This window comes from Suricata suricatta, chromosome 10 (genome assembly GCF_006229205.1).
Source record: "Suricata suricatta isolate VVHF042 chromosome 10, meerkat_22Aug2017_6uvM2_HiC, whole genome shotgun sequence".
NCBI classification, from domain to species: domain Eukaryota; kingdom Metazoa; phylum Chordata; class Mammalia; order Carnivora; family Herpestidae; genus Suricata; species Suricata suricatta.
In genome coordinates, this window is record NC_043709.1 from 94,233,287 (window position 1) to 94,254,712 (window position 21,426).

Genomic DNA, 21,426 nt, shown 5'->3' on the forward strand with positions numbered 1-21,426 from the left:
GCCATGTGCACTCAAAAAGAAGGTGAATTTCCTATCTTCAGGATGCAGAGTTCTAAATATATCTATCAGTTCCATCTGTTCCAATGTGTCGTTTAGGTCCATTGTTTCCTTAGTGATTTTCTGTCTGGTTGATCTATCCATTGCTGTCAGTGGATATTAAAGTCCCCTGCAATGAGCACATTTTTGTCAATAAGATTGTTTCTTTCTGTGATTAAATGTTTTATGTATTTGGGTGCTCCTAAATTTGGCACATAGATATTTATAATTGTTAGCTCTTCTGATGGAGAGATCCTGTAATTATTATATAATGTCCTTCTTCATCTCTTGTTACTGCCTTTACTTTAAAGTCCAGTTTGTCTGATATAAGTATGGCTACTCCCGTTTTCTTTTGGCTTCCAGTTGCATGATAAATATTTTTCCATCCCTTTACTTTCAACCTGAAGGTGTCTTCCGATTGAAAATGAGTCTCTTGTAGACAGCAAATAGATGGGTTTTGTTTTTTGATCAATTCTGCTACCCTGTGTCGTTCAGTTGGAGCATTCAGTCCATTTACATTCAGTGTTATTATTGAAAAATGTGGGTTTAGAGTCATTGTGTTCTCCCTAGAATTCATGTTTATAGTGGTGTCTCTGGCACCTTGTATTCTTTGTAACATTTCCCTCATAGAGTCGTCAATCCTTGAGGTGGCTGCCTCCAGTTTGTTATTTACCTCATCTATAGCCTTTTTTTTTTTTAACTCATCATACCTATTTTCAAAGTGCCTCGTCATTGTCTCAGTTGATTCTTTGATGCTTTTCTCAACCCCAGTGATTAATTTTATGACAAGTTTTTTAAAATTCTCAATCTGCTGTGTTGTCTAGATCTGCCTTGAGCAGTTCTGTGGCTGTGACTTCCTCCTGGAGGTTCTTCAGGGGAGAGTTCCTTCGTTTTGTCATTTTGCTAGTTTTCTGTCTCTTTTCACCTTTAGAAAGCTCATTGTGCACTGTGCACCTGTTAATATTTCTCTGTTAAAGGAGACTTATTGACTGTCCAGGGCCTTTCGTTTCAGGAAATATTCTTTTAATGGTGTCTTTCAGTTTATCTTGTGTTGCCTTTGAATATTTTATTTCCCTACTCAGCAATATTTGGGACTCACTGTCATGCACACTTTGGCTTGTTTATTGGTGTAGTCCTAAGAAGGAAAACAGACAGACAAACACAGAGGGAACAGTAACACACAAATGCACAGACAAATCAAACAAAAAACACATTAAAAGGGGGAAAGAAAAGAAAGAAAATGGAGAGGAAAGAGATGAAAAGAAGAGAAGAAGAAAATTTAAAAAAATAAATAAAGGGGATCAGAGACAACAAAGGACAGTGGACAGTCTAAAAGTGTATGACCAGTTGAAGGGAGAGGTAGGGATGAGATATAGGAGAATATATCTGGATTGCAAGAAGGTAAAAAAAGGGAGACAGGAGAAAGGAATATTCAGTAAAAGACCATTTTTTATTAACTCTTCAATGGCTGGCTTATAGGTTTGGGGAGCCAGCAGTAGGTAAAAATCCTCACTTCCCTGGGAGAGACAGATGATAAGCAAACAAATACCACCCAGGTGAATAGAGGAAAACTGGGAAACCAATGAAAAGAAAATGTGTCACAAAATCCACAGATTCATGAATTTCTCAGCTCTGGTTTAATGTTGAGGTGACAGGCTTGTGCAAGAAGCATTTCTCAGAGCAAAAGTGTGGCTGTTTCATAATTCTAGGGTAAATATCACAAGAATGTAGCTGTGGCACAGCCATATCACATGGGTGAAGTGGAAACGGGTGTAACACCAAAGTTCGATGACATCTATAACAATAGATTTTAAAAAGCATATAAAAGATTTTGTAAAATTTGGTAATGTAATTACAAATGTAATGTAATTGTAAATGTTATCTTTTTACGTGATTTTTTTCTAGCTGTGTATCGTATACACAAAAATCGTATTTGATTTATTATAACACGGAGGTAGGTACTGCTTTACTAACTCAGCTGCCTTACTAAAATGTTACTTTTTATACAATATTCTTGGTGTCCTTTCCAAATACAATTTTTATTGTTATAAACTCACACCAAGTAAAGAAATACTAATTGTATAACTCAATGGCTTTCTTAGCCTGGGGCCTCTAAAACCTGAATCAAAGTCAGAACTCAAACTGATGACATTTAAGGGCAACTGGATGGCTCAGTGGCCAACTCTTGATTTCATCTCAGGTCATGATCTCACAGTTCTTGAGTTTGAGCCCTGCCTGGGCCTCTGCAATGACAGCTCAGAGCCTGCTTGGGATTCTCTATCTCCCTCTCTGCCCCTCCCCCTCCATTTCTCTCTCTCTGTCTCTCAAAAATAGATAAATAAACTTAGAAAATAATAATGACATTTGCTTGGGAAGGTTAAGTCTCAGGCAGCATTGGGGAGAACATAGGGAAAGGAGGAAAGTGGAAGGATAAGTCATGCTGTGTTATTACTCTGCTAGCTACCACCTCACAGTATGTTGAGAGACAATATAGTAGTCATCCTGTGTGTGCACATTGCACACAGCACTTTTCCAGGAAGGTTCCAAGGATAAACCACATGTAGCATTAATCCACGGAAGAGAGAGAGAGGAGGTAAGGTGTATCTAATTAGCTCACTTCTGTCTTCTAGTTCCCATTGGGCAGGTTTTAGCAAAGGGGGACGAATGTCTCTGCTCATCTAGGCCCTCAGTAGTCATCTGGAAAGTCGAATCTCAACCCCCACAGTGTAGCATTGCTTTCAAGTCCAAAATGGAAGGATAATCTGGCTCAGGCTTGGCGCTGACCAAATGAATAGGAGATGGTGAAGGGCATCTGAGGAAACACACACATTTGTGTCCAATCCAGTCCACCCCTGCGTCATTCACGTGTACTCATGCCCTTCAGTCATGGTGGCTCTTTGAACACGTGACCTGTGCAGCAACACAGAGCTTCCGATGAGAGGGGCCTCATGCTTCATGTAATGCTGTGCTCTTGCCATTTTCTTTGGCCAAAAGAAGAATTAAAAAATTATTTTAGAAATTTTACAGAATCATGAAGCTGCTTCATTCAAACGATCCATTCTATATTATTTGTTTCACAATCAAGAGTTCTTAATTACATTTACTGGTATTAAGAGTATATAATTTAGGGGCACCTGGGTGGTTCAGTCAGTTAAGCCACCGACTCTTGGTTGTGACTCGGGTCATGATCTCATGGTTCCTGAGATGGAGCCCCACATCTGGCTCTGTGCTGGCAGTGCAGATCCTGCTTGGGATTATCCGTTTGGCTCCCTCCTTCCCTCTGTCCCTCCCATGCTTGCTCTCTCTGTCTCTCTCTCTCTCTCTCTCTCTCTCTCTCTCTCAAAATAAATAAATAAACTGACTGAGCCACCCAGGTGCTCCTTCCACAGTTTAAAGCAAGCTGGTATTAAAATTCTATATGATATGAACTGCATGATCAAAATTGCATAATTTAATTCTATATAAATTCTACTTAATAAAGTTGGTTAATAAAACGGAAATAATCTACATAATACATCCTGGAAGAAGAGACACGTGCAAAGAGATTTTAACATATGCCAAGGCTTTTGCCTGTATTTAAAGGAGAGTGGTGTAAATCGAGTATGATGAGAAAGAGAAACATGATACATATTAAGTGTGTTTTACTTAAAAACAACAAAAAAGTAAACATACATAAGCTCCCCAATTAACAGATAGCTAAGAGGAAGCAATAATATCTGTTCCATCAATCCAAGACAAGGCAAAGAGAATTGGAAAAGAAGAGAAAAAGTACGGCAGAACACCATGTCTCAGACATTAGAAACAAGTCTAAAGTTCTCAGACTTCGCTAAATGAATCAAGTTAGTCACCAAAAGGCAAAAACCCTCAAGTTTTAGATTAGCAACATGTGTATGTATATATAATATTTAAAAAAATAAAATGTTAACTACCTTGTATGTTCATATATTTTATATATTTTATCCTCTACAAGAGTCAAACCTAAAAGAAATAAATTAAAACTGGTTGAAAATGCATGCATAAAGATATAAATTTACAAATGGTTAAAGGACTGCCAAATGCTTTCCAGTATTTATACTTTCCTTCGTGGTTAGTGACAAAAGCCTAATATTATTGTGTGCATCTTGATGTGCAAACTATTAAGTTTTTGTTTGGGTTTTGTTCAATGAGGAACAGACCAACTTCTAGTTAGATCAGTAATATGGTTTTATTTATTTAGCTTTGTAATATGAAGCTGGATTCTGAACTAATGTATTTACACAGTTTCTGAGGAGACATCTCCTATCATCCTTACCTTTTCCCCCCTCTGAACATAATGTCTTTTTCTCTGGCTGTTATTAATTTTTTCTTTTTATTTTCTTTTTAAAAGCTTCTTTAGTTATTTTGAGAGAGGGAGGGAGGGGCAGGGAGAAAGAGAAAGATAATCCCAAGCAAGCGCCACACTGTCAGCGCAGAGCTAGAAGTGGGGCTTGAACTCCAGAACCTTTGAGATCATGACCTGAGCCGAAACCAAGAGTTGAACACTGAACTGAGCCACCCAGACGCCCCAATATTTTCTCTTTAAATTTTTTTTGAGAAATTTAATTATGATGTGTTGTGGTGCAGTTCTTGAAATTGAGGTATAGATGACATGCAATATTATATATTATATTCGTTTTGGGTGCACAACATAGTGTTTTAACTTTTATATATATTGTGAAATAATCAACACAATGAGTCTAGTCATCACCTGTCACCTTCAAAGCTGTCTTAATATTCCTGACTATATTCTCTAGCTGTGCTTCACATCTCTAAGACTTAACTAGAAGTTTGGACCTCCTAATTCTCTTCTTCCTTCTTGTAGGTTTTGTTTTGTGTCTTGTGCTTGTGGTATACTGAATTTTGGGGGTGTTTGAGTTTATGGTTTTCATCGCATTTGGTCCTTATTTCTTCTACCCAGCACCACATTTTATTTATTTTTTGTTTTATAGTTTGTCAAGTTGGTTTCCATATAACACCCAGTGCTCATCCCAATAAGTGCCCTCCTCAATGCCCATCACCCCTTTTCCTATCTCCCTCACTCCCATCAACCCTCAGTTTGTTCTCAGTATTTAAGAGTCTCTTATAGTTTGCTTCCCTCCCTCTCCTATTTTTTCCCCTTCCCCTCCCCTATAGTCCTCTGTTAAGTTTCCCCTGTTCCACATATGAGTGAAAGCACATGGTTATCTGTCCTTCATAACACCCTCGAGTTCCATCCACGTTGCTACAAATGGCCATATTTCATTCTTTCTCATTGCCATGTAGTATTCCATGGTATATATAAACCACATCTTCTTGATCCATTCATCAGGTGATGGACATTTAGGCTCTTCCCATGATTTGGCTATTGTTGAAAGTGCTGCTATGAACATTGGGGTACACGTGCTCCTATGCATCAGCACTCTTGTATCCCTTGCCAGTCCCACAGTTCAGACTGTTCTAATTATACATTCATTAGTCCCCTTGAACTTCTCCAAATATCAATGATGCTGTTTTTACTTGTTCAGTGTCAGAGCCCACTCCATTATCCCATCTTTGTTGACACTTCTGTATGAGTTGGTGTGTTTCTCATATTCAGCTCAATGTCCTGGAAGATGGCAAACCTGTAAGACCCATCCCACCTCTGCCTGGGTGATGTGCTGGGTCTTCTCCCCTTGAGAATTTTTTCTTAACATTTTCCACTTTAACTTTAGACCTCTTCAATCTGGATTCCTCTAAATTGGAGGGCAATGTTGACAATTTTATAGGACATAGTTGGTTTAGTTTATTATGTCAATATTACTGAAAAAAATTTTTTAATGTTTATTTTATTTTTGAGATTGAGAGAGAGAGAGACAGACCACGAGGGAAGGAGGGGCATAAAGAGAAGGAGACACAGAATGTGAAGTAGGCTCCAGGCTCTGAGCCATCAGCACAGAGCCTGGCGTGGGGCTTGAACCCACAAACCATGAGATCATGACCTGAGCTCAAGTCGGAGGCTTAAGTGACTGAGCCATCCAGGCACCTCATGTGAATATTACTTTTTAACATGTGTTTGAAGAAATAGTATGAATTATGATTTTACTCCACCCTGTTGTCTAGGAAACCTATAATTACTTTCTTACACTGTAGTTTGACTTAGCAGTTGGAGAGCAGACGTTGCTGGGGAGTTGTTAGAACAGGCTGAATAATCCAAAAGGCTTTGATAACTACAGGGGAGCGGGTATTACTAAGTGGTGGAGAGGCACAACATGAGAACAGCGCATGTTCTGTAGATGAACGGCTCCACCTCTCAATATTACCCGTATGTGGCTTTGACTGAGAGGCTGTTTTGTGGGATAAAGACAGAATTCTTTATTTCTTACAAGCCCTAGAAGTGTTTCCCAAAGTTTGCTGAATATTTCAGTTAAGTATTAAATAATATCAACAGTGGGTATGTGGAATTTAAGAAACAAAACAAATGAGCAAAGGGAGAGAGAGAGAGAAACTGAGAAGAAGACTCTTAACTATAGAGAACAAAGCTATGGTAACCAAAGGGGAGAGGGGTGGAGGATGGGTGAAATAGGTGGCGGGAATTAAGGAAGTGTACTTGTCACAATGAGCCCTGAGTAATGTATAGAAGTGTTGAATCTCCATATTGTACAGTTGAAACAAAACAAATAGAAACAAACAAACAAAAAACAAAAAAAAAACACACTCTATGTTAACTATACTGGAATCAAAACAATTTTTAAATAAAAAATTTTAAAAATAAAGTTTAAAAAAATGTCTTGGGAGCCTGGGCGGCTCAATTGGTTAAGTGTCCAATTTCGGCTCAGGTTATGATCTCACAGTTCTGGAGCTAGAGCTTTGCCTTGGACTCTGTGCTGACAGCCTGCTTCAGATTCTGTGTCTCCTTCTCTCTCTGTCCTTCTCCTGCTCACGCTCTGTCTCTCTGTCTCTCAAAAGTAAATAAACATTTAAATAAATAGAAATAATAACATCCTCATGCAACTTTATATTTTTTTAAATTTTTTAAAAATTTAGGGCACCTGGGTGGCTCAGTCAGTTAAGCGTCCGGCTTAGGCTCAGGTCATGATCTTGTGGTTCGTTGGTTAGAGCCCTGCGTTGGACTCTGTCATGACAGCTAGCTCAGAGCCTGGAGCCTGCTTCAGATTCTGTGTCTCCCTCTCTCTCTCTGCCCCTCCCTGGCTCGCACTGTTTCTCTTTCTCAAAAATAAATAAACATTAAAAAAAAAAGAAAAAAATATCTTGATATCTAAGAAAATGCAGTCATTATATTACCACAAAGGGCCTGATTAATTAGCCTTTCCTGATTTGACCTCATTAAGATTGATGAAGTAAAGTTCAGTTCAGCTGAAAAATTCTAGAAAATTTACACAAATCTCATTTTGTCTCTGTGAGGAAAATAAAAATGTTATGCATACCGCTATCTGGGGTGGGAGAGAGATGAAAATTTGGACAGACAAAATACTATGACCATCCATATGCTAACTAATTCTATTCTGATAAGAGCTGCGAAACAGAACATTAGGAAGGATAAAAATATTCAACATGTGTGCTATCTATGCACTATTGAACTTTCAAAATGTGGTTAGTAACATGAAGATTTGAAGTTTCAATCTTCCTTTATAATCAGTCTAAATTAAAAAAAATTTTACAGTTTATATTTGAGACAGAGCATGAGTGGGAGAGGGGCAGAGAGGGACGGAGATACAGAATCTGAAACAAGCTCCAGGCTCTGAGCTACCTGTCAGCACAGAACCTGATGCGGGGCTCAAACTCATGAACCACGAGAGTATGACCTGAGCCGAAGTTGGACGCTCAACCGACTGAGCCACCCAGGTGCCCTTAATCAACCTAAATTTAAATGGCCACATGTGACATGTGGCTAGTGGCTATTGTATTAGCACAAATTTAATCTTCTTGGCTCATGCCTGGTCCTTGGGATAAAACGACTTACTATCTGGGCTCAGATGGGACTGTTCGCTATCACTGGGACATTCGTAGCCTCTCCATGTGGTTCAGGCATTGTGGCTTCTGGGTAGTGAGACTACGTGTATGTGGCTTAAGTTTTGAGGAGTAAATGTCCCAGTGACGGAGGACAAAGTTGCATGGCTTTTTATGGCTAAGCATCTAAATGGCCATAGTGTCATTTCTGTTATTTATTTATTATTATGATTATTAACTTTTAAAGATGACATTGCAAAACTAACAGAGAGCCTATCTCCATTTTGCATGTTAACAAATGGGGATTCAAATTATACAAATTCTAAGGCACAGCTTTACATGTATAATATAACTTGTGCCAAAAGCAACATGGAACATAATCTCTGTCTTGAAAATCTCGAGCTGCTACCTGAGAAAAATAGATGTCGATTTTACAGTTTAACTGAGGACATTTTTTGAAGTATGCCTTAGGGCTTTCCGGACTCTGGTAGTGAGTGGCCATTGATAAAACAGAAAGCAGACATTCTGAACACATACATATGTAACAGTGCAGTTATAATCAGTTGATGGTTAACTGAAAGCAGAGATTTCTTATCGATGGACATGTTAAGCATGATGGAAACCTTGTTTATAGTAATTTCTGTCATAGAATCTATAATAGGGATTTGGGGAAATTGATTAATTGTACTGGTAAACACCATTGACTGGGTCAGGAGCCAGAAGGTCTCCTGACTGGTTTTGGTACAGGTGTCACCTGCTTGGTGACATGATGATCCTTGGTCATCTTTAAGATATGTATTTGTGGGTGTTAATTTTACCTAGCTCTTTTGATGTGGTTGATGGGTAAATATTTTACTCCAAAAATCTCATGTTATGTTAGGACATCCTCTAGACAGGATCCAACTATTTCTGCACTATCTGTCCTACCTGCCTTAGTGTCTTCTATGTCCTGAAGATAGCCAAACTCTCAAATCCCATTTTCCTCTGGAAGAAAATTCACAAGGTGTATCTCATTATTGTACTGGGGAAATACTTTCTTTCTATATATGTCTACTTTTGAAAAAAATGTTACATATTTATTTTTTGAAAGAGAGAAAGAGCATTGTGAGTGGGGGAAGGGCAGACAGAGGAGACACAGAATCCAAAGCAAGCTCCAGGCTCTGAGCTGTTAGCAGAGAGCCTGATGCAGGGCTCCAACTCATGAACCGCCAGATCATGACCTGAGCAGAAATCTGATGCTTAACCGATTGAGCCACCAAGGTGCCCCTACATATGTCTCCTTTTGAAGGAAGTATTGATTAATAGACTGATTCAAGAATGGGTAAAAATGAAAAGAAAATCGACATCCAATTTTGTAGAGAATACATGTGATTTTTTAACTTCTCTGACTTTCTTCAATAAGGTGATCATCACCTTATTGTAGTGTGTCTGATCTCCTGGCTTATTTTATTTTATTTTATTTTTTTAAAGAAAAAAAATCATATGATCCTGTCAATAGATGCTGAAAAAGCATTTGACAAAATACAACATCTCTTCTTAATAAAAACCCTCAAAAAAGTTGGGAAAGAAGGAACTTACTTAAACATCATAAAAGCCATTTACGAAAAGCCCACAGCCAATGTTATCCTCAATGGGGAAAAACTGAGAGCTCTCCCCCTGAAATCAGGGACACGACTGGGATGTCCACTCTCACCACTGCTGTTTAACATAGTGCTGGAAGTCCTAGCATCCTGACTTCTTTTAATTCTTTCCTTATGTAGTCAAACCGGGCAGGTGAAGCCACAAGATATGTATTCTAGAGATTTTAGCTCGGAAGCCTATGTAAGAGGCACAAAAGATAGAATTTCATTCCTACTCTTCTTTATTATGTACTCTTTGAGCAATACCATGGTAATTTTGACATATTTTATTATTTCATTTTATTTTTGTCCGAGTATATTTGCATACATGCTACCTTACTTTCAGGTATACAATAGTAATTGAACAAGTTTATGTTATGCTATGCTTGCTATCAACAGTTGACTGGAGAAAGAAGATGTGGTAGATAAACACAGTGGAATACTCCTTGGCCATAAAAAGGATGAGACCTTTCTATTTGACCTATTTGATTTTAGACAATGAGTTGGCAAAGATGTTTGCCAATGCGGTAGCACTTTTCTGTCCTCCTGGCCATTTGTTTGTACTGATTTCATGGGATAGCGACCTGAAACAGGCCTCTCTCTGTGTCCTAGGAAGCTGAAATGTGCCTGAGAGAAAATAATTCCTTGTTCTCATACATATATCTGATATGAGTCATGATGTTTTGAGGAAAGAGAAAGGAGAAAGGAAGAAGAAAAGGAGAATTTCTTATAATTTCCTTTTACCCACCTCTTCTCTCTTTGTGCTCTATGATTTGTTATTGGGCATTATTGAAAGTACTGCTTGGTTTAAGCTGAAAGAAAAAAATTCTTACTTTCTTGGCATTAGATATGGAAATTATGTATTTAGTAGTAAAATTATAATATGTTGATAATGCATTTTATATTAGGCACTATAGAGGATATTTAGATTATTCCATTTGTAAGTGTTATTAATAGGTTGGGCAAATATATAATCAGATAGAATAGAAATACATGAGGGATTGCAATATATATTTATGTATCAATGTGTATGTGTAAACAGATTTACACACACCAGCACCTACAGATTTATTTCCTAAAAATGATGATCAAATGATCATTTAAAACTAGGAAAAAGGAGCACCTGGGTGGCTCAGTTGGTTGGGCATCCGACTTCAGCTCAGGTCATGATCTCACAGTTCGTGAGTTCGAGTCTCACGTTGGGCTCTGTGCTGACAGCTCAGAGCCTGGAGCCTGCTTCAGATTCTGTGTCTCCCTCTCTATTCCTCGGCTTGTGCTCTGCCTCTCTCTGTCTCTCAAAAATGAATAAATGTCAAAAAAAAATTTAAACTAACAAACTAAAACTAGGAAGAAAAACCCAAATACAAATAGCTAATAGGGCCTACAGTTTAACAAAACCTTATTTGAGAATATAAAAATAAAGCTAATTGAAAGTAACATGTTATTAACGGTCATTTCCAAATATAGTCCTTGGTTTTTGTTTTGTTTTGTTTTTTTTGAGAGAAAGAGGGTGCAAGTGAGCAAGGGGCGGGAGGGGGTAGAGAGAGAGAAAGAGACAGAGAGAGAGAGAAAGAAAGAAATAGAGCTCACCCAAAGTATGGCTCATGTTTTACCCAAAGCAGGGCATGAGTTCACCTGAGTGAGGCTTGGGTTTGCGTGATGCAGGGCTGGAGCTCACCTGATGTGAGACTCGAACTCATGAACCATGAGATCATAACCTGAGCCAAAGTCAGATGTTTAACAACTGAGCCACCCACATGCCCCAAACCTTGTTCTTTAAATGTTTTCAGTAAAGAGCACTAAGTAACCTTGACTATCAAAAAGTGTTAGAACCACCAGATCTAGACTCTGGACTCTGAATTCTCGAAACAAAATTTGGATTTTACTCAATTGGTTGACTAGGGAAGGCAAGGACTAACATTTGAAAATGAACAGAATTTTGAGACAGTAGTCGTAAAAGACAGAAGCTCGTTTGATGACTGCCACTAAGCAGAGAAATATAAATGTTTCAAAGGAAAAACAAGTCAGGGGCAACTACTCAGCTTACAGAACGAAAGAGAGAAAGTGCTCGTGCATGCACACGAGCAGGGGAGGGACAGAGAGAGAGATTGAGAGAGAGAGAGAGAGAGAGAGAGAGAGAGAGAGAGAGAGAGAGAATCCCAAGCAGACTCTGCACTATCAGTGCAGAACTGCACAAAGGGCTGAACTCATGAATCCCTAGATCATAACCTGAGCTGGCATCAAGAGCTGGGTGTTTAACGGACTGAGCCACCCAGATACCCTAGCAGTACATTTTTTAAATGAAATAGTTGGGAGTAGAATTGGGACAATGAATTACAATGTTTTCTCTAATAAAGCAAAGAAGACATTGCAAGGAAATAATAGGCTTCTCAGCCATAAAATCAGTAGACAAATTTTCAACATTGCAGAAAGTAATTTAGAAAGTCAGGTAGGGGCGCCTGGGTGGCTCAGTCAGTTGACCGTCTGATTCTTTGTTTCAACTCAGGTCATGATCTCAGGGTTGGGGGATCAAGTCCCTTGTTGTCTTTGTGCTGACAGTATGGAACCTGCTTCAGATTCTCTCTCACTCTCTCTTTCTCTTTCCCTCCCTCTGCCCTTCTCCCCCATTCTTGCTCGCTCTCTCTAAAAAAAATTCTTTTTAAACAAGTCAAGTATATCATCATCAGTAGAATGGAAAATAAAGCCTGAAAAGGTGACCTGGATATTGAAGGCCTTAAGTAAAGAGATTTTTATGTGGATGAGTAAAAATTAAATATCTGGAGAATAATTTGTGAGGCCCTCATCTGCAAAGGACATACATAGTCTCTTTGGGACAGTGGTTCTCAGAGGCACCTGGTGGCTCAGTTGTTTGAGCGTCCGATCAGGTCATGATCCCACACTTCTGAGTGGGTTCAAGCCCCGCATCAGGCTCTGTGCTGACAGCCCAGAACCTGGCGCCTGTTTCAGATTCTGTGTCTCCCTCTCTCTGCCCTTCCCCAGATTTCACTCGGTCTGTCTCTCTCAAAAATAAAGTTACATAATAAAAAAATAAAAAATAAAAACAGGGCAGTGTTTCCTAAAACCAGATGATTTGCCCCCTAGGAGACATTACAAAATTGGGGACATGCTACTGTCACTTAGTGTAAGCTTGCCAGATTCAACAAATAAAAATACAGGAGGCTCAGTGAAATACAAATCAGGTTTTGTTTTTAAATCATTTTTTCTGTTAGTATTTCTTGGGATAGGTCTGTATATATCAAGGAGATATACTGTGGAGGACCAACTTTGGACCCAGGAAATCTTGATAATTCGATAGTGCCAATTATTTGTTGCCAGAGATGGTAGGAAATATCCTAACATGGACATTATGGCCCCACAAGGAATTATCTGGCAGAAAATGTCAATAATATTAAGGCTGAGAAGCTGTTTTAGAAAGATATATGAGTGAAAAGCAGAGACTTAACGATAGTGGTTACAGTTGAAAAGATAAAATAGTCAATACAATGCTGTGTATATACTGTAACCTGATATCCGTATCTCTGCATTGCCTCGCTTACCATCACAGGGGCCTTCCAGCTTCTGCACATGCAGCCCGGCTCACACACGCTCCCTACCAGGCCTTGCTCTGAGACAAGAAGAATTTGGGCTGTTCTTCACTAATTGCTGATCAATGAACCCCTGCGATGGCCTCCAGTCAAAAGAACTGGCCGGTGACAGGTTTCCAAAATAGAGTTTCCCTTTTTGAGGTAAGTTATAGGAATCCCAAAGCTGTGTCTTTGTTTATAGGGTTCTCTTCATTCCTCAGCCCCCATGATTTTTTAAGTATCTTGTCCCTGGCAGTTTTTTCTTGGGAACTAAACTCTTGTTTGAAATCTCAGGAATGTACGATTATCACTCAGAAGCTCTCAGTCTGGATTTCCAAGCATTTTTTTGCACTCATTAATGTTTTACTTCTCTTCCTTTCTTTTACCACGATAGGGAATACTGTGATCATTCATTCTAGCATTTTTGCCAGATGATTAACATGAACTTAGGCCATGAAATGACATAATCTTTAGAAAACGAGATTACTCACTTTCCCTCCAGTCCTTAACACTTGCGTCAGTGACCTCAGACTGTGGGCATTACCCCATTCCAGACCTTCTCCTGCTGGTCCTCTTACCTCTTTGAATTCACCTCTCAATCCAAAGCTAAAACATCTCTTCATGTGAGACAAAGAGACAGTTTTAAAAGCTACTTTGGATAGATTCTGGCAAGAGATGCTACATCTGTGCTTATCTGTCTTCTTTTAATCACTAGTAAGTTTGGGCGTGGGGTGAGGTATTTTATTTACATGAGTCTGCATTTTTATTTCATTCCTATATGTTAACATAGACGGATGACAGCAGCAGGACTGCCTTTAAGACCCACAAATCACAATCACGGGGTACTTTTGGGGAAGAGAGAGAGAGAGAGAGAAATGAAAAAATATAATAAGAATTTGATGCTGGGATGAAAACCTCCATGTCTGTATGACAAGGTAGCTAAAGGTTAAGTCTGGGAGGAACTAGATTTCGACTTGGGGTCTTGGGTAATTGGATAGACAGATGATGCCAAGGAGAAGGAAAGCTAGCTGAAAGTACAGTTCCCTACCTGTAATCAGCAGCCCTGTTGAAAACTAGACATTTAAAGGAGACAACTAGAATATTGGAAGAGAAAGAACTTATCCCAGTTACTAGAAGTTTTCCCGTGCTGCCTTGATTACCTGATACCATTTGATGTTCACCTGCAAGGTCACTCACTCGTGACCAGTAATTGCCCAAAGGATTATACAAGCAGTTCCTATCAGTGACCGACTGACCTTGGAATCCAGAGGAAAGAGCTGTGACACTTTATAGAGAAACAAGTAGAAGCTTGTCAAATTCTTGCTAGCAAGGATGCTCAGGATAAATAATCTCTAACTCTAGATACTAAATGGAATGACTTGGTTAACAGCTGATGCCCAATGCCTCTAATAGTTGCACATTTTGTGAGCAGTCTCTTCCAAACTGAGTAACTACTAACACTGCAATATATAAGGCAGAAGTTAAGCAGAATTATCTTAAAAGGGGTAACTGCCCCGCTCCCTGTCCAAGACCTAATTTAAGACTCCTATGAAAGGAGTATTAGAAGCACTAGAAATACTATGGGTATAGGCAATCCTAGGTGGACTGCAAGATGGACAGAGGAGAGGTAATTTAACATCATTGTCATAGATCATGATAGACACTGTAATTCAGTAGATTCCACGATCTTGAGTACCTATGTCAACTTGATCTTTGTGACAAGTTGGAGAAAATCTCTCTGGATATATTGCATTTCTGCATGGCCTTGGTCTTTTTTTCTGAGTAAAGAGTATGCTTGATTAGCAAACTGCAAGATCTGGGCTAGAGGGAGGTATGCAAGGCACCAAGGGGGCAAAATTTAACAAACTGCTTGGTCTTCACGGCTCTTGAACTGTATACCTCCTTAGATGTTCTCTCCTAGGTGCCTCTCTTAACCTCACTCTAGACCTGGCCCGGGCACACAGGCTTGGAATTTTACAACGGCGTATCCCTCTTGGTCAGAGAGAGAGAGTTTCTTTCTCCTCCCCAGAGAAATTTGCTTACATTCCAGTGTCAAGATAAGGTCTCTTTCATTCCCCAGTGTCTGTCCCGCGCCAGCCGCTCTGGCCCCGCAGGGCGGTGAGTCCTCGTAGGTCCTTTTCCTGAGGGAGGGAGAGAAAAAGGGGCGACGGGAGAGGGAGACGCAGAGAGTAAAGACACAACTCACGGTTTCCAATCAGGCGAAAGAGTGAGCTTTATTCAGAAAACTGTCTCTTATAAAGGTTTCAAGGCGGGAAAACAAGGCAGCTGACCCAGGTCAGTTGCTAGGAAACAGGGTCAAGGGATTAAGACTGGAGTAAAAAAGGAACCGGACTAAATTGTTTCAGCACAGCGCCTGAGGGGCTGAATACCACCCTGCCCGCAGGCGGTTGATCTCTGGTCTTTTGGCTTCTCTGGCAGGGAGTGGTGCTCCCCTGCCTATTTTGCAACTCCCCTCGGGGAGTGACAAATCCGGCTAGCAAATGGCCAAGCAGCTGAGATCTTTGCCGCTCCCCACACCCCAGAAGAGAAGATAGGTGAGTCACTCAGAGTGATCAGAGTTTATAAGATCAGAATTTCCTAATTTCAGGATTCCTCTGGCGTTGCATCTCGTGGCACACACATGTGACATTTGCCTGTCATCTTACCCGCCCCCCTCCCCGAGGAGATTGAAGCTTGGGGAACCAGTGCCATGATGTTCCTCTGGATGGTGTTGTTTCTTCTCTTCTCTGAATGACAAACTGTCTAATGTACTATAGTGATGGGCTAGTTTATTAGCTTAAAATTATTTTGGCGATAACAGAGCATTGGCAAAAGCGTGGCCTTCCAGAAAAAAGATTGGAAGCTCTGCAGACTGATTAATAGCATTTGAGAAAGTCCATAGGAATTTGTAGCTGGCACGGTGGTCAAACTGCATAGTCCTTTATTCAATAAACAGTCCTCCATCTTAGTGCTTATTATTGAGTAGGATTGAGAAGTAGTTGAAAGAAAACTGAGTGATGTGGTAGGACTAAAATAAGCATCCCACCGAAATGGTACTTTTAGTTTTTGCTCTCTGCTACAGATAGGAGTAAGGATTCCACAAAGCTGGTCTAGATTTTTGGATAGACCTAAAACGTTAGAAATTTATTCAGTTGAGTCATGAGCAGCCACGGCAGTGTTTGAATTTGAAAGTGAATGCGTTTTGCTACCGGCACAGAGACATTTTATCTGTATCTCTCTGATCCCTCTACTGTGGTCTCTGCTTCTTTAAGAATTTGGATTGAGGTTGAGATTTCTCTGCCCCAAATATGTTTCAAAATACCAAGGAGGGTAGGAACCCAAAGTTTCTTGGCTCTATTGAATACAGATGCTCATGTCACCATTCTACTTGGTCCTGGGGGGTGGGAGGACAAGTGCTGGGCACGGTGCTGAGGAATATAGGACAGAGCCACAGTGGCCTGGGGGGGGGGTGCAGAAAAAGAGAAACCCTGAACCTGCAGACTCCAGGGACACGGGGAGATGCACCCGGAAGGAGGCAGACATGCAGACAGGAGGGGAAAGGCCTCCCCACATGCTCTAGCTATTTCTCTCCACCTAGCCCCATTCTCCGGTGTTCCACAAATCTGCAGCCATAAGGTGACAGGATCCCCTATCACAGCCCCTAACAGGCAACTCTGCTGTTGTTACAGAGAAAAAGAAAAAAGAACTGACTGAATTCAACTGACAAGTTCTGAACAAACATGCATTAAAGAAAAAAAGGTGGAACTTTGTTGAGTGGGACCTTTTGAGACTACTCAATGCCCTTATTTTTGGTGTTTTTACATCTGTGTGTATAGTGTGATGTTAAATACTTATATTTTGTTTCATAAAGGCCAGAGAGAATCATGCAGGGGGAAGATGCAAGAAGGAAAATATGTTAGTGGGGCAAACTCCCCTCCCACTTGCTACCAAGAGATAGATCAAGATTTAGTGTGGGTGTCTTTATTCTCTGATGTCCAAAAATTTCCTTTAAAAACCTTTTGGCTATTAGAAACAGAGCCAATCCCTATATACTTTTTAAAAATCCTGAGCAATTCTCAAGGGGGAAAACCATCAATGAACGCCGATTCTCAAAAAATTTAGACATAGAAATGATCGAAGACTTTGGAGCAGTTGCTGTAGCTCTCCTCTCTGAGGTAAAAGTAGACACTTTCAAAATACATGGAAAGAAAATACTTTCTGAGCAGAGAACTTGAACCTACACAAAAGAATGATATGTAAATTTTGGAACTGAAAAATAGAAATCTGAAATTTAAAAATTGCAAGTTTAATCAATAGCAGAAAGGAAGTGACAGAGAAAAGAGTCAGTGCTCTTGCATATGAATCAATGGAAATTATATTATCTAAAGAACACAAGATAAAATAATTGAAAAACATGGGTAGAGCCTCAAGAACATGAAGGACCATAACAAATGATCTAAGGCCTATGTCATCTGAGTCCCAGGAGGAGAGAAGAAAGAGGATGGGCCTGAAAATGTACGCAGAGAAATATGTGAAAAGTGTTCAAATTTGGCCAAATTACTTACAGGCTAAAAGAAGCTGAGCAAACCCCAACCAGAATTACATAAGGAAATCTACCCCAAGAAACATCATCGTCAAATTTCTGATAATTAAAGATGAAGAAAAAATCTTGAAAGGAGTGACAGAGAAATAATGTTACTTATACAGGAAAACAATCTGAATATCAGTGGAAACATTAGAAACTATGAAGACCAGAGGGAGTAGCAGAATATTTTTAAATTAGGAAAACAATTATCCATCCAGGTTGCTACATCCAGGGAAAATATCCTCCAGTTGGGCCACCTGGGTCGCTTGGTCGGTTAAGCCTCCAACTTCGACTCAGGTCATGAACTCGTGGTTCCTGAGTTCAAGCCCCGCATCGGGCTCTGTGCTGACAACTCAGAACCTGGAACCTTGCTTCAGATTCTGTGCCTCCCTCTATCTCGCTGTTCCTTCCCTGCTTGCACTCTGTCTCTTGCTCTCTCTTAAAAATAAATAAACATTAAAAAAAAGAAAACATTCTTCAGTAGTGAAGAGGAAATCAATGAGTTCCTCAGACGAAAGAAAGCAACAGAACTTGCTGTCAACAGACCTACAATAAAAGAGCAGATGACTTTTGATATATATAAAACATTCCCTCCAAAAGCTGCAGACTACATACTCTTCACAAATGTACATGGGATATTTTCCAGGATAGACCAAAGGTTAGACCACAAACAAGTCTCAATAAAATTAAGATGATTGAAGTCATATCAAACATCTTTTCTGACCATGGTGGTACTAACTTAGAAATCAACTACAGGATGTGCTAATATTTCAGCATAAAAATAAAAAAATATAATCTTGCCATTTGCAACAACATGTGTGGACTGTATGAGTATTCTACTAAGTGAAATAAGCCAGAGAATGTCAAATACTGTATGATTTCACTTAAATGTGGCAACTACAAAACAAAACAAATGAACAATTAAAACAAAACAAAATTTATTGAGAATAGATGGATGAGCATGGGGTGGGTGAAATTTGTGGAGGGGGATCAAGAGGTACATATTTCCGGTTATAAAATAAGTAAGTCATAGGGTTGTAATGCACAGAATGATGATTATGGTCCATAATACTGTATTGCAAATTTTAAAGTTGCTAAAAACATAAATCTTTTCTCTTAAAGATAGTTTATTGTCAAATTGGCTTCCATACACCACCCAGTGCTCATCCCAACAAGTGCCCTCCTCAATGCCTATCACCCACTTTCCCCTAAGAAAGTAAATCTTAAAAGTTCTCAGTGTGAGAAAAAAAATTTTTTATAGCTTTATACGGTAACAGATGGTGACCATTTTGCAACGTATGCAAATGTCAGTCATTGTTATACACGTGAAACTAATGTAATGTTATATGTCAATTATACTTCAATTACAAAAATCCCCACCTTTTTTTTCTTTCCTGGATAGTACTTATTTTGAGTCCATTAACACTTTTTCCTGCCTAACTTTTATTAATCATCCTGATGTTTTATTCATAATAGTCTATGCAAAAACCTGCTAGAAATTAAGAGGAAATTGGGAAGAGAAATTGGAAAAATAGTGATTGGTAGAAAACAGAAGTAGTGTTTTAGTTAGTTCTAACAGAAATGAAGTAGAGGTCTTCAAAGTACCTTTCTATTTAGGAGAAAAGCACTGAGACAAGAGGCTTGATGGAACCAGGGTAAGGAATCCTAGAACCTGATGATCTTGGATAGAAGCTCATCATAAAATTAAGACTTTTTCCCCCTTGTATTAAAAGCACTGATGAGCGTGAGATATTTCTCTAGGAGACAAGCTGATTAGTTAATTCTATAAGTTAATGACTCTCAACATTGTTGTATTATTTGTTGAAATCTATTAAGGAGAAAAAAGAACCTTACAAATTGCCTTGGTGTAACAAGTCTCACTTTATAAGAAGAAGCTGAGATTTGCAAGTGACTCACCCACACTTAAGTTGTAGAGCCAGAACTAGAATTCACATCTTCCCATTCCAAAGTCTGGACACACTGCAAGAGATTCCTTGTTCTAGTTTCTAAAGGCACAGCCCTTTACAGTAACTTTCTGCTCTTTTAGTTTGTCATTTATACAATTACATTTAAATACCGCAAGTTACAAATATATGCAATACCAACCAATTTTACATAACCTCATCTATATCCTTCTGCAAAAATCTAGTTGAAACATTACCAAAGTATGGGCCATCTCTACCTCCCACTGAAACAAAGTTGAGAGGAGTAAGATTTCCTATCTTGTCTGTGGTGGGAAGGAAATGGCCTCCCAAAGATGTCCACTTCCTAATTCCTGCAACCTAAAAAAACCTCTAAATTGCAATGCAAAGGAAAATTTTGGGGTGCATGAGTGGCTCAGTCGGTTAAGCGTCCGGCTTCAGCTCAGGTCACGATCTCATGGTTCGTGGGTTCGAGCCCCACATTAGGCTCTGTGCTGACAGCTCAGGGCCTGGAGCCTGCCTCAGATTCTGTGTCTCCCTCTCTCTCTCTGATCCTCCCCTGCTCACGCTGCCTCTCTCTGTCTCTCAAAAATAAATAAAATTAAAAAACATTAAAAATTAAAAAAAAAAGAAAATTAAGTTTGTTGAGCAATTAAATTGAAAACAGAGAGATTATCCTGGGTTCAATGTAATCATCAGGATCCTTAAATGTGGAAAACAGAGATGGGAGGGTCAGTGTCAGAGCGACATGATGTGAGAAAGATCTCAACAGCCATTTCTGTGAAGATGGAAGGGGACCACAGGCCGAAAAATGTGCACAACCTCTAGACACCTGACAAGCCAAACAGCACAAAACAAGCCCTCCAAAATGGATTCTTCCTCAGAGTTTCTAGAAAGGAGCATAGCCCTGCTGATTCCTCAGTTTTAGACCCATTTTTGACTTCTGAACTATGGGACTGCATGATAACAAATTTGTTTTGTTTTAAGCTAGTAAATTGGTATTGATTTGCTACAGTAGGAATATAATAATATACTCCCCACAGGTTCACTTGATGCTTTCCTGTGGCCCTGTCAAAACTTGGAGCCTGGTTATAAAATGTCTACCTGAAGGAAATAAAACTATAATTGGTGCAAATCCAAGGCAACTAAGTAATCTGTTCCCTCATGAAATAAAATACACTCTCAAAATTCCATTCAAGTGAATACTTATTGAACTCATATTAAGCAAGAAATGATTTAAAAAAGTGCCTCGCACTCCTCCCCTCTGCCTGCCCGCTCTGTCACATTCCCTCTGCCCTGCCCAGGGTCAGGGCCTTGCTGTTTCTCCTGGGCTGGGAACACCAACCCATGTTTAACCAGGTTCCTAGAATTACTCTATCATGTAGTGGGAGGCTTCTGCTGGGCTGGGAATGCCAACGTACGTTTCACTAGTTTTGTCTGCTTATGCAGTCCTCAGTTGTGTAGCGAGAGGCTTCTTCTGAAGCTCAGAATCTTCTTAAAAATTATTGTGGGGGCTCAGTCGGTTAAGTGGCTGATTTAGGCTCAGTTCACGATCTTGCAGTTCATGGGTTCAATCCCCGCATTGGGCTCTGTGCTGACAGCTTGGAGCCTGGAGTCTGCTTCGGATTCTGTCTCCCTCTCTCTCTCCCTCTCCCCCATTCACACTCTGTCTCTTTCTCTCAAAAATAAACATAAAAAAATTTTTACTAATAAAATAGCATTATATAGTAGGGTGG